Source organism: Erithacus rubecula (assembly GCF_903797595.1).
Source record: "Erithacus rubecula genome assembly, contig: scaffold_112_arrow_ctg1, whole genome shotgun sequence".
In the NCBI taxonomy this organism is placed as follows: domain Eukaryota; kingdom Metazoa; phylum Chordata; class Aves; order Passeriformes; family Muscicapidae; genus Erithacus; species Erithacus rubecula.
The window spans coordinates 289,644-301,966 of NW_027636279.1; the positions used below are offsets into that span (position 1 = coordinate 289,644).

The 12,323-nt window shown below is 44.4% G+C and overlaps 1 pseudogene across 1 annotated transcript in view; it reads right to left on the bottom strand.

Moving 5' to 3' along the window:
• The window catches only part of LOC306815274 (olfactory receptor 14I1-like), a 269,530-nt pseudogene that overhangs the window by 181,114 nt on the left and 76,093 nt on the right, over positions 1-12,323 (bottom strand). The window lies entirely within an intron of this gene.

The following is a 12,323-nucleotide window of genomic DNA, read 5'->3' on the forward strand; positions in this document are numbered from 1 at the left end:
CTCTGTGCTGTGCCCAGGGTGGCTGCAGGCAGTGCCCCAGCCCTGCTGGGCTCTGAGAAAAGCTGCTCAGCAAGAGAAATGTGGTTTTGAAGCTCTTCTTGTTTGCTCAGGTGACCCTCTGCGCCAGGAGCCCAGCCCAGCTCAGCAGCACACACACAGCACAATGACTTTAATGACCCCCTTGGGGGGTTGTGCTGAGACCCTGAACATCAGTCCCTGAGAGGGAGGTGTAAAAAACTCTCAAGAATTCCAAGACAGATTAAAACTCCAAAGTTGCTTGAAGTTTTAATGGGACCCACTGCGGAACAGAAGTGTGGAAGTGTCCCCATGTTCCAGTCAGAGGAGGAAATTGTAGGCAGAACTGACAGGTGGGGACAAAGAGAAGCCAAGTCGTGGTGCCCTGGGGCACAGCAGGGTCTGTGCCACCAAGGGCTGTGAGGAGACACCTTGTCCTGAGCCACTGGGGCCTCCTGGCACAGCCCCAGCAAGGCTGGGCACTGTCACCCATTGTGCTGCCCTCAGCATCCCCCCCACATCCCAGTGGCCTCAGGGATGTGCTGGGACCAGTCTCTGGGGAGCCTTGGTCAGGAATGGCCCTGGGGGCTCCTTCATGCTCCCAGGGACTGCAGGTTTTTTAAAGGACTTTGGGTTTTGCTTTTGCCTTGGAGTCTCTGAGAGCTTTGTGCAATCATGGCCTCCAATTACCTCCTTTAATTAGTCCCTTGAGAGCATTTGTCAGTAACAAAACTCAATGGGGCTCATTACTGCTTCAAGGCACTCAGGGTTAATTTAAGTTCTACTTTTTGACACTGAGTCTCTGAGCGCTTCGTGCAATCATGGTCTCCAATTATCTGCTTAATCAGCCCCTTGAGAGCTTTTGTCAGTAATGATATTCAGTGGGGCTCAGTAATGTTTCAAGGTACTCCATTTTTTTTAGGTACTTGGAGTTTCCCATTTGACACCAACTCTTTAAGTAGTTTATGCAGTCATGGCCACAATTATCTGCTTTAAGGAGTCCCTTGAGAGCTTTTTATTGATGCACACTGGGGCTCATTAATACTTTGAGATACTCAAGGTTTTAAAGGTACCTAGGATATTCCTTTCCTCTCTGACTCTCTGAGAGGTTTTTGGTCAATCCTGGACTCCAATTTTCTCCTCCAAGGAGTTCATGAGGAGCCTGTGTTGGGGATGGACATCAGTGGGTCCCATTAATGCTATGAGACACTTTGAGTTTTTCTTCTGACTTTGACTCCTGGAAAGGTTTGTGCAAGCTCCTCTCAGGCCCTGAGGTTCAAGGGCTCAGCACCAAATGCTCCATGGGGCTCATTGGGATCAAGCAAGTCCTGACAAACCATGGCTCTGCCTTGAATTCCCTCTGGTCTGGTGCAGTTCATTAGGAAGGTTTCCTAATAGAGTTAACGAGAAATATGTCAAAGAGCTTCTAAGAAATGCACATTCCTATTTTAATGGATGTCTTTTATTTCTGTTCACTTTAGAGCAGAGTTGATTGCAGCATTCTGTGATTGGTGTTCATCCAGCGTCTCTCCTCAGGAGGTCTGGTCAGATCAGAGAAGCTGTGCCTTGAGATCTGACCCAGTTTGGACAAACTTCCTGCACATTCCCCAACCTCCTCCTGATTGTCCACACTCACCTGGGGCCTGCTTTGTTTGGAGAACATGCTGCACACAGCCAAAAAGAAGTTTCCCCCCCTTTTTTTCCCTCTCTTTTTTAAGCAATCTAAAACTCTTGAATTTCCTCATTCAAAAAAGACACTTTCAATTAGTGTGGCAGCCAAAGCTGGAGGAGGTTCCCCTTTCCCAAGGCAGAACCATGAAAGGAATTTTTTAGACCTTTGGGCTCCTTGATTCCACAAGGCCTTTTTTTATCACCATGGACTCTTGGTTCTGTGAGGCTCTGTAGTGTCACAATGGATATTTGCTTCCATGGGGTTGCACAGTGTCACAATGCTCTTTTTGCTTCCATGAGACCTTGATCTGTCACACTGACTTTTGGTTCCTTGAGATTCTGTACTCTCAACAATGGTCTTAGTGTCACAACAAACCCTTGGTTCCATGAGATTCTTGAGTGTCAAAATTGAATCCTTGGTTCCATGTAGCCCCACAGTGTCACCATGGTCTCCTTGGTTCCACAAGGCCATTCAGTGTCACAGTGACCCATAGGTTTCATGAAGCCCCACAATGTCACAGTGGACCTTTGGTTCCATGAGTTTTTCCCAATGTCACTAGAGTCTTCTTGGATTCACAGTGTCAAAATGGTTCCTTGGCTTCACACAGCCCCGCTGTGTCACAATGAACTCTTGGTTCCATTAAACCCTACAGTGTCACAGGGATTTCCTTGGTTCCGTGAGGTTCTGTAGTGTCACAATGGATGTTTGGTTCCATGTTATCCACAGGGTCACAGTGATCTCCTTTTTCCTGTGGCACCCAACAGAATACCTCACTGGCAGGGCCGAATGCCTGGGAAGAAAGAGGAGAAGCAGACATTTGGAGTCATGGTTTTTGTCTTCCCAGGTCACAGTGCTGTGGGCTGGGGCCCTGCTGTCCTGGAGATGGCTGAACACCAGCCTGTCCATGGAAGGAGGAAGAGACAACAACCTCTGTCCATGGAAGTGCAACAGCAGAGAGGTCAGGCTTGAGAGGAATGTTGCATTTGTCTTTTTAAAAAAGCTGTAGATCTGTTGGTAGATAGAGTTAGCACTAAGAGATAAAAGAAACAATGGGAGGCATTCCACTGATTGATGAATGGGAAAAGAGATTTGTCTTTACAAAAAACCTGTAAGTATGCTAGTAAATGAAATTGGATATCGGAACATGAAAGAAGCAATGGTGGGGGGGGTGGGGGGTGGGGGGGTGGAAACTATGAATTCTACAAGAATTAAAAATTAAAAGGGAGGGTTATACATTAGAGAGGAATCTCAGGCGTCAGGTGTTCTGGCAAGTCTGGGCTTCTCAAGTACCTCAGCCATGGGGGAAAGAGAGAGGGAAATGCAGCCAGGAAAATAGGATGAAAAGGAGGCTGCGTCCTCCAAAAATTTGGGAGATCCCAGGGGAATGCCCCATGGCCTCTCCCTTTATTTGAGTAAAGCAAAAAGGACTCCTCTGTCTCCTTTTTGGACATCAACCTCTGGTGTTTGTGGATTCATTTTCCTTACAGGCTGAAGGTTGGGCTTAAAAGAATGTCACCAGCACAGGAAACATCAATCTGAGAGAAAAGATGTGTGCTAATGTCTTTACAAATCATTTGATGGGTGAAGGGATGGGCGTTAAGACCTTTGAAATGGGTTATAATGTTTCTACTGACTTTGGGCAACAGGTTTGTTACCAGGCCCAGACAGCTTGGCTCCTGAAATAGACAAGGGTCTGCACAAAACTGAACTTCTCAATTTGGGGGGAAATTCCAGGTTCAAGGGGGAATATGGGGTACACGGATTGGGAAGACCGTGCCTTCCTAGTACCTTGGGCAGTGGGTAAAGGAAGAGGGCAACATGTGGCTGGGAGTCTAGGATAAAGGGAGGCTGCACCCTCTGGAAGTTCGAGAGAGAAAGCACGGTGGGCCTGTACCCAGGTGAACTCTCTCACTTTATTAGAATAAAGTTGAAGGTGTGCTCTGTCTCCTTTTTGGACATAAACCTGTGATGCTTATGGATTTTCCTGACAGTGACAATATGGAATCTCATGGAACCAAGTGTCCACAGTTTCATGGCGCAGCCTCATGGAGCGCTGGAGACCATTATGTCACAATGGGAACACATGGAACAATGGCTCCATAGCAACACTGCAGGGCCTCATGGAATGCAAGAAATCCTTGGAAATGGATGGAATGGAAATTCATGGAACCAAGTACTCACTGTTTTACAGCAAGGCCTCATGGAATAATGGAGATCATTGTGTTGCAATGGAAAAGCATGGCACAAAGGCTCCACTGTGACCCAGAAGGGCCTCATGGAATGCAAGAGATCATTGTGATGCATTGGAAACCCATGTAACCAAGGCTCTGTTGGGACAAACCTGGGCCTGATGGAACCAAGGAGACCACTGTGATGAAATGGAATCCCAAGAAACCTTGGATCAATTGTCAACACATTAGGCTCTCATAAAACTAAGGAGAACATTGTGACGCAATGGATTCTTATGGAACCAAAGTCCCATTGTGACAGTGCAGCCTGATGGAAACCCAGTGCCACTGGGACATGTCCAGGCTTGGAGGAAGCAAGTGTCCACTGTGACACAGCACAGCCCAGTGAATCACAGGAGAGAACAGTGACACCATGTAATCTTGGGGAACAAAATGTTAATTGTAAACAGAGCAGGGACTCATGGAAGCCAGGAAACCATTGTGATGCTGCACTTTGGCCCCACAGTCTGTTGGGTCCCATGAGGCCCCACTGTGTCTCAATGTCCCCTTGCTTTCACAAGCCATGGCACAGTTCCAATTGCCCCTGGGTTCCATGAGGCTATTTTCAGAATTGACTCTTGCTTCCATGAGATTTCATTGCATCACAATGGTCCCCATGTTTCCATGAGGCTGTGCTGTGTCACAAAGGACACTGGATTCCACAAGAGCTGGCAGTGTCCCAATGGCAAAAGGGTTCCAGGAGGCCGTGCCATATCACAATTGACTGTTGTTTCCATGAGATTCCATTGTGACACAGAGCTCTCCCACACCCCATGAGGCCTTGATCTGCCACAATGGTGTCTTGTTTCTACTGTACCTGTCAAAATTTTCCTTGCCCTTGTGGTCCATCTGGCCCCTCTCTGTCCCTCTCTGAATTGTCCTTTGATTCCATTGCATTACAACACTCCCTATGTTTCCATGACCTGCCCTCTGTCTCAATGGACACTGGATTCCACAAGAGCTGGCAGTGTCCCAGTGGCTCTTGTCTCCTATTTGGCTCCATTTTGTCAAAATAAAGCCTTGATTTCTAGAGATTTCACTGTGTCACAATGCTCTCCTTAGTTTCCTGAGAACCTGATATGGTGACAATTGACCCTTGGTTCCTTGAGATTTGATTGCTTCACAGTGGTCACTTTGGTTTTATAAAGCTTCCATGGGATTCCATTAGGTAACAATGTTCTCATGTATTCCATTAGGCCTGGCTCTGTCACAATGGACACTTGCTTGCACCAGCCCTGGAAATGTCCCATTGGCACCTAGGTTCCATCAGGCCCTTCTGTCTTGAAAATTTACCTGTTCTTCCAGTACATTCCATTGCCTCACAATGGTCTCCTTGGTCCCATGAGGTCTCTCTGTGTCACAATGCAGCCTTGGGTTCTCGACATTCCATTGCCTCACAATGGTCTCCTGTGTTCATTAGGCTTAGTGTGTCACAATGGACACTTGGTTCCATGAGCAGTGTCAGTGTCCCAGAGGCACCTGTGTCTCATGGCACTCTGCTGTGTTACACCTGACAGTTTGTTCCATGAGATTCCATGGAGTCACAATGGTCACTTGGTTCCATGGGGCCCTACTGTGTCTCATAGCCCCTTGCTTCCATGAGTCATAGTATGGTCCTGCTTGCACCTGGGTTCCATGAGGCCATGCCACATTCACAATTGACACTTCCTTCCATGAGATTTCATTGCAAGACAATTGTCCCCATGTTTTCATGAGGCTGTGCTGTGTCACATGGATACTGGGTTCCACATGCCCTGGTGATCTACCAAAATAAGAGTATTGGTCTAATAGTGATACTCAACTGTGATGGACAAAACACTCTTTAACAATCTAAAGTTAGAAAGTGTATGTTCATTCAGCGCTGGGTAGCAGCGTAAGGTAATCCTCTAATACGCACTGCAAAACCCAGGTGATCAGAGAGTCTATTTATTGACAAAAGACTTAAACAGATGCATATTCATACTAAGAGCCCCTTCCATCTCCACTTCCTATGGTAATTAGCTTGAATAGCCATTAAGCATGAATGATTGACTTCTAAATTAAGTCTGGGGTCATTTTTTGTGGGGAGGGGTCTTAAAAGGAGGAAGTAAAGTGAGTCTTCCTTGCCCTGAACTCTCAACCTTTTCTATCAATGAGAGTACAAATGATTTCTGGGGATAGTCCAATTCTTTAAAGAATGGGTTTCTGCTTGCATTGTCTATGTTTCTTTGGGTCTGCTTACTAGTTTCATCTTTTCCCATTGTAAGCACAGCTGAGAGAACATAAGATGACAGACAATAATTATTTAAGATTCAGATAACTACCTCAAGCCAGGTTTTCTTTCTAATTTCTAACTTTTATTTATTTTCAGCAACGTCTATCTATCAATTTACTTTTTAATTAATTCTAGTAAATAACTAACTTTTAACTAAAATTCTAATATTTCTAATATTAGTGTTTCATTCCCCACTTCTTCTTTGAAATGAGTATTTTATTTTACTCAATATGGGGATTTCTCTTCATCTATCTAAGACTCATGGCAGTGATCTCTTAAAAACAAGTCATATGCCTTTGACAGCGATGCTAAGTCTGCCACTTGTAGTATCTTCCTCTTGGGGGTTGAATGTTTTTCTATTACTGTGTCAATTTAAAGAATTTTTCCCATTATCAGGCTAACGGAATTTGCCGGGTTACACCCAAGATCTTTGACGACTCTAGACAAAAGGGGTAGGTGGGAGTGGCTTCCGGAGGGGTTACTCATGTTTTCGGAGAGCGGAGCCAAGTGGAGGAACCCCCCACACCCTCCCCCCTCCCCGTCTCCAGCCATGAGGCCAAACACAGGAGAGCCAGACGGTCTGCGATCACCTGCCCTGCATCTTCCCTGCTACAGCCTCCTACCTCTGAGGACTCAGCTGACCACCTGTCACGGTGTGACTAGAGGGTTTGCCAATTTTAAATATTTAATTTCCTTTAGAGATAGGATTTAGGAGTAAAGACAATGTAGTCTTAAAACACACAAAAATGCACAAGAAGAAAGATTCTTAGATTATTCCCTCCTCCCTTCATTCCACATTTCTTAAATAACTGCATACAGAGAACACTTCAGTCAGTTATCCACTCAAATAATCATTTCAGTTCACTTAAGAGGGAAAAGTTCCTTTTTCTGTTTTAGACTTAGGGGGTGTCTTCACCTTCAGAGTGTGCATCTGCCGGTGACATACAGAACAATGAATTTTCCTCTAATTCCCAGAGTCCTTCCAGAGCCGTGTATATGGGATACGATGCACACATGGGGTGCTACTTTTAAAGGCAGGCTGCTAAAAACCAAAATCCTCTTCATCTCCTTCTCTATCAAATGTCTCTGTTCATATTCCAGTCCCAAAACAAAGAGCTCAATTTCCTGAGGCAAAAAAAAAGTCGTCATCTTAAGCACACATCCTCCCCAAATATATTTCACAGTTTAAAGGAATTTTAGTGAAGTCACAATTCCCTCATAGCCCCACGAAAAGGTTTTCAGCTACTTATCAGTTGCATCTTTTCAATCTCTTCCCATCAGGAACTTTATCTTCACTCCACTGACCTCTGTAGTCTCCATGCTTTATTTCTTCTCATTTAGGGGAGCTCAGGAGACTGAGAATCTTATTTAGGCATTAAGAAGTTAAAATTGTGTCCAGATAGTGAAAAAGCTGGAGGCCTCTTCTAGCACATGGAAAGCCGAGCTGAGCCGAGCCGGGCCCCCGGCAGAGCCGGTGTTGAGCTGGGCCCCCGGCAGAGCCGGTGCCTGGCCAAGAGGCTGGGCTGGGCCCCAGAACAAGCCCGGAGCCGGGCCGGGGCTCCGGCCGGGGATCCCCACTTCTCCGGAGGCCGGAAGCTGAAAAAGCCCCCCAGAACTTGATCCACTGTGATTTGTGAAAGCGAAATATCTTTGCATTGGTTTCCCGAGCTGTCCAGCACCAAATCAGCTCTCTGATTGGAGCCAGCAGCCCACAGGAGAAGTCCCCAGAGACGGGACAGCCCCCTCCATTCCCGGTCCATGTGGAGCTTCCCCTGAGGGGAAACCACCCTCCCGCCAAGCACGTGAAACCAACACACCACCAGAACCCAAACAGTGAGTGAGGAGCTGCCCTCTCCAGCCCGCTCCCACCTGAGACCATCGTGGCCACTGCCGCCCCCTCCTGCCTCCTCTCCCGCCCACTTCTCTGCTGCTGCTGGGCTTTGCTCATTCTGCAGGACTGGGACCGAGTGCAGAGAGAGTGTGCTTGCAGCTAAAGAAAGGACTGGAACCAAGTTATCTGGTCTGTTTTGTTGGTAATTTTAACAACTGCTGTTTTTTCTGCTTGTATGGTTAGAGGTATTAGTAAAAGAGCGGTTATTCCTAATGTCTTATCTCTGCCTCAGAGTTCTTGATTCAAACAATTATAATACTTGGAGTGGAATTAAAATCTCTATTTCAAAGGAAAACTTCTGCCTTTATTGGCAGACCCCTGTCTTTGAAACCAGGACACTTCCAATTCCCAAGAAGTACAGCAATAGACAAGAGCAAACTTACATTAACTAAAATAAGCAGCACAGTGATTGGGTGAATTAAGGCACTAAGCAAACCAGTTGCAGTTGGTGACCATCCAAATAGCACATCCCACCAATGACGAGACAGATGTTCTTCAACTCATTAAAAAACCCCTTTTGTGGTCTCTATATTAAGGTGTATCATGATCAAAGTCCTTTTCCCTGCATCTTGAATCTCTTTTAAAATTTTTCTTAATTCCTGGTGTTTCAGTAGCTGAATGACTAAAGTTAAATTCATACCTATAGGCGCACACAGTATTTCTTGCACAGTAACCAGGTTTGCCTTTATGTACTGATGTGATATTACAGGTGCCTGATAGGAAAATTGGCATCCTTTGATTTTAGCAAAATTGCAAACACATAAATTGAACTAAGTCTCATTCACAATTTGATTGTCTATTGTTATGGTGGGATATGCTGTTTTAAGACAGACACAACCTTGTCCTATATACACAAGTGAAGTTGTTTGGTTGGTTAGATGCATTTCAAAGTGGCAAATGCTTTGGTCCATGTCCAGGCAAGTATCTTTGTCATTTTTTAAAGTTCCCTCACATATATATCCCAATTGTTTTCTCATAGAACAGGGCTCTAGGTTAATGGCCTGCCATTTTCCTTCAACTTTTCGTGCCCACATTCTATGTTCAGAAGGATACAGTACAGTCCCTTCATGATTTAGTCCTAGAGCAACTATTGGGTGTATTAAGCTCACAGATGCATTATGTATAGTTAAAACAAAAGCTGTCACTGTATTTGTCTCAGGGTTATAGGTAATATTAACCAAAACCCACCAAGGTTGAAGCTCTCTTTCCATTTCAGAGGCATTATCCCAAACAAATTTAAGAATTTCAGCAGGGAATATTCCTTGCTCACCTTCCTTGATAACTGCAGCAGCCGCTGACTGCATCTACATTTGTGCTTGAGTACATCCAAGAGCCAGAGAAATGCTTGCACTAGCTGTGCCTGGGGCTTTAATTATTACTTCATGGTCCTGCTCTTCTATGTTTTCCCATTTTGGTAATATTTTGGCTAGTTTCCAATGATTGTTACATGGTGCTAATAAAGAAGATTGCAAAGACTGTTGTAAATTAACTAAATCACTTCCCATCACAGTCAATTTGTTCATTGACACCTCCAAATCTATTTGGTTTAAAACTCCCAATCTTATTCCTAATATTCCAGTGACGTCTCTCTCTTTCTTACAGCTAGAGGGCATACAGTTTTGAAGCCAAGTAGTCCATTCCACAAAAGGAGTTTTGAGAAATGGTGCACATTCTGGCCGAATGGTAGAAGCATTTACTTGCATTCCCATTTCTACTCGCTTCAGAGGTTATCCTGGGTTAGTTAGCAGTCTCTGAATTCTTGGTTTTTTAATAGCATATGGTACAATTTTAGTAATGGTGGGAATTATAAGTTTTTCCTTTTTCTTTGAAATAATTGGAGTTTGGATTGTTACAGCCTTCTCTGACACTGGTGGGGTTGATTTGGCTTTGATTTTGTGAAACTCAATGCAGTATTGAGTAACAATAAAATCAAGATCAAACCCTTTGGCTGCACATCCTTCAATTTTAAGTCTAAATTCAGGACATGTGGTCAAACATTTGTCACAGCATCCAGGACCAACTTGGATCAGTTCCATGAGTGGATGGTGAGCCTCATGGAACCCATCTTGTATGAATGCATATTCACATTCTCAAACATTCCTCTCTTCCCTCATATTTGCATTTGTGACCCTTATCATTCAGCTCAAAGCCCTACAAGAGTAGGGATAGTAAGCTTTCCCTTGGCATTAATAAATCTCGGTTACATTGTACTGATATGTTGTTGTTTTGACTCTTATTATAGTTGTGTGTCTATTATTATAGTTGTGGCAATGACCACAAGGGTCACAACCATTTGCATTATGTCCATGATATATGTAAGTCCATTACTCCCTGTTCTTGGTGAATTTCAGCTTCAGGTCCCTGTTGCCTGGTGCAGTTTCCCAAATTTCTTCAGGAGCCTTCTTCACTCGGGATTGATGAATCCACGCCTTCTGTTCCTTGATTTGACTGCCGTGAAGGTGGTGAGGAGTACCTGGAAGGGTCCTTCCCACTGTGGTTCCAAAGTCTTCTCTGCAAAAGACTTAACATATACATAATTCCAGGTTGTACATGATGTACTGGCCCATCTAATTCTTTGCTTTGGGCCCCAGCCACATATTTTCCAATTTCTCTAAGTTGTTTATTTAGGGCCACCATTTATTTGTGTAGAGTTTGTTCCTCTACTTGAATGGGTGTTATTCCTTCTTGGACTGCCTATGGTCTCCCATACAATATTTCAAAAGGGCTTAATTTCCCTTTTGTTCTTGGTTTTGTTCTAATCCGTACTAATGCCAGTGGAAGAGCCTGGGGCCAAGGCAAATCTGCCTCTTGCCCCAGTCTAAAAAATTATTGTTTGATCATATGGTTCATTTTGTTTACTTGGCCACTGGGTTGAGGGTGATATGAAGAATGCAATTTCTAATCTATTCCCAAGTGGTGACTAATTTTCTGTACAATTTTTGAGATAAAATGTGGCCCTCTATCAGAAGATATAGTGGCTGGGACTCCAAAACATGGTATTATTTCTTGTAACCATGCCTTGGTCACCTCTCGTGCCTTAGCTGTCCGAGTAGGGAAGGCTTCTGGCCATCCTGAAATGTATCTGTTAACACTGATAAGTAACGATACCCCCCCTTTCCTGGGCAATTCTGTAAAATCAATTTGCCATTGCTGCCCAGGTACACAGCCCTTCCTAATTTGTCCACCTTCAGGCTTTGGAATGTTTTTAGGATTAGTTCGGAGGCAAAGACCACACTAACAAGTTACTTGTGTAACTGTGCCTTGTAATTTTCTAGACAGAATTCTATCCTTTAAATAATTGTACAGGGCGTGTATTCCCCAATGTGTTTTCTCATGTTCTTTTAGCACTAGTGACCACAACAAGTAAGAAGGTTCTACAACTTTACCTTCTTTGGTTACAGCCCAACCTTCCTGGTTATAAGTTGCTTCTTCTTCCTTAATAAGTTTTTCATCCTTTTTGTTATATACTGGCTTACCTTCAATAGAGATCTTTCCATCTGGAATTAATGCTGCCTCGACTATTTCATTGGGTACCTCACCTTTGGCTGAGTTTTTTGCCTCTCTGTCCGCCAGCATATTTCTTTCTTCCAATTCTGAACTCACTTTTTGGTGTTACCTCATGTGCATAGTAGCTACCTTTTCAGGTAACTGAACTGCATCTAATAGTTTTAGTATTCCTTGGGCATGTTTAATATTTTTTCCTTGTGAGTTCAGCAGTCCTCTTTCTTTCCAAATAGCTCCATGTGCATGTACCACTCCAAATGCATACCTTGAGTCTGTATAAATGTTGATTTCTTTTCCTTTTGCCAGCTCTAAGGCCCGGGTTAAGGCAATAATTTCAGCTTTTTGTGCAGAGGTGTTTGTTGGCAATGGTTCAGACTCTATTACCTCTCTGCTTGTGGTAACCTCATACCCAGCATGTCTTTTTCCCCCTGATGATATAGCTGCTCCCATCAGTGAACCAGCTCTCAGCGTCCTTGAGAGGGATGCCCTTCAGATCCAGGTGACTGCAGTAGGTGGCTTCAATGGTCTCCAGGCAGTCGTGGATCACTGATTCTCCCATGTTCCTGCTGAGGAAAGAAGCTGGGTTCACAATGTTAGTTACCACAATTTCAACATCATCTTGTTCTACCAGTATGGCCTGGTACTTTAGAAATCTTTGTGGGGAAAGCCAATGTCCCCCTTTTGCCTCTAGGACTGAAGACACTGTGTGGGATACTAGCATGGTCATCTTCTGGCCTAGGGTGAATTTGTGTGTCTCTT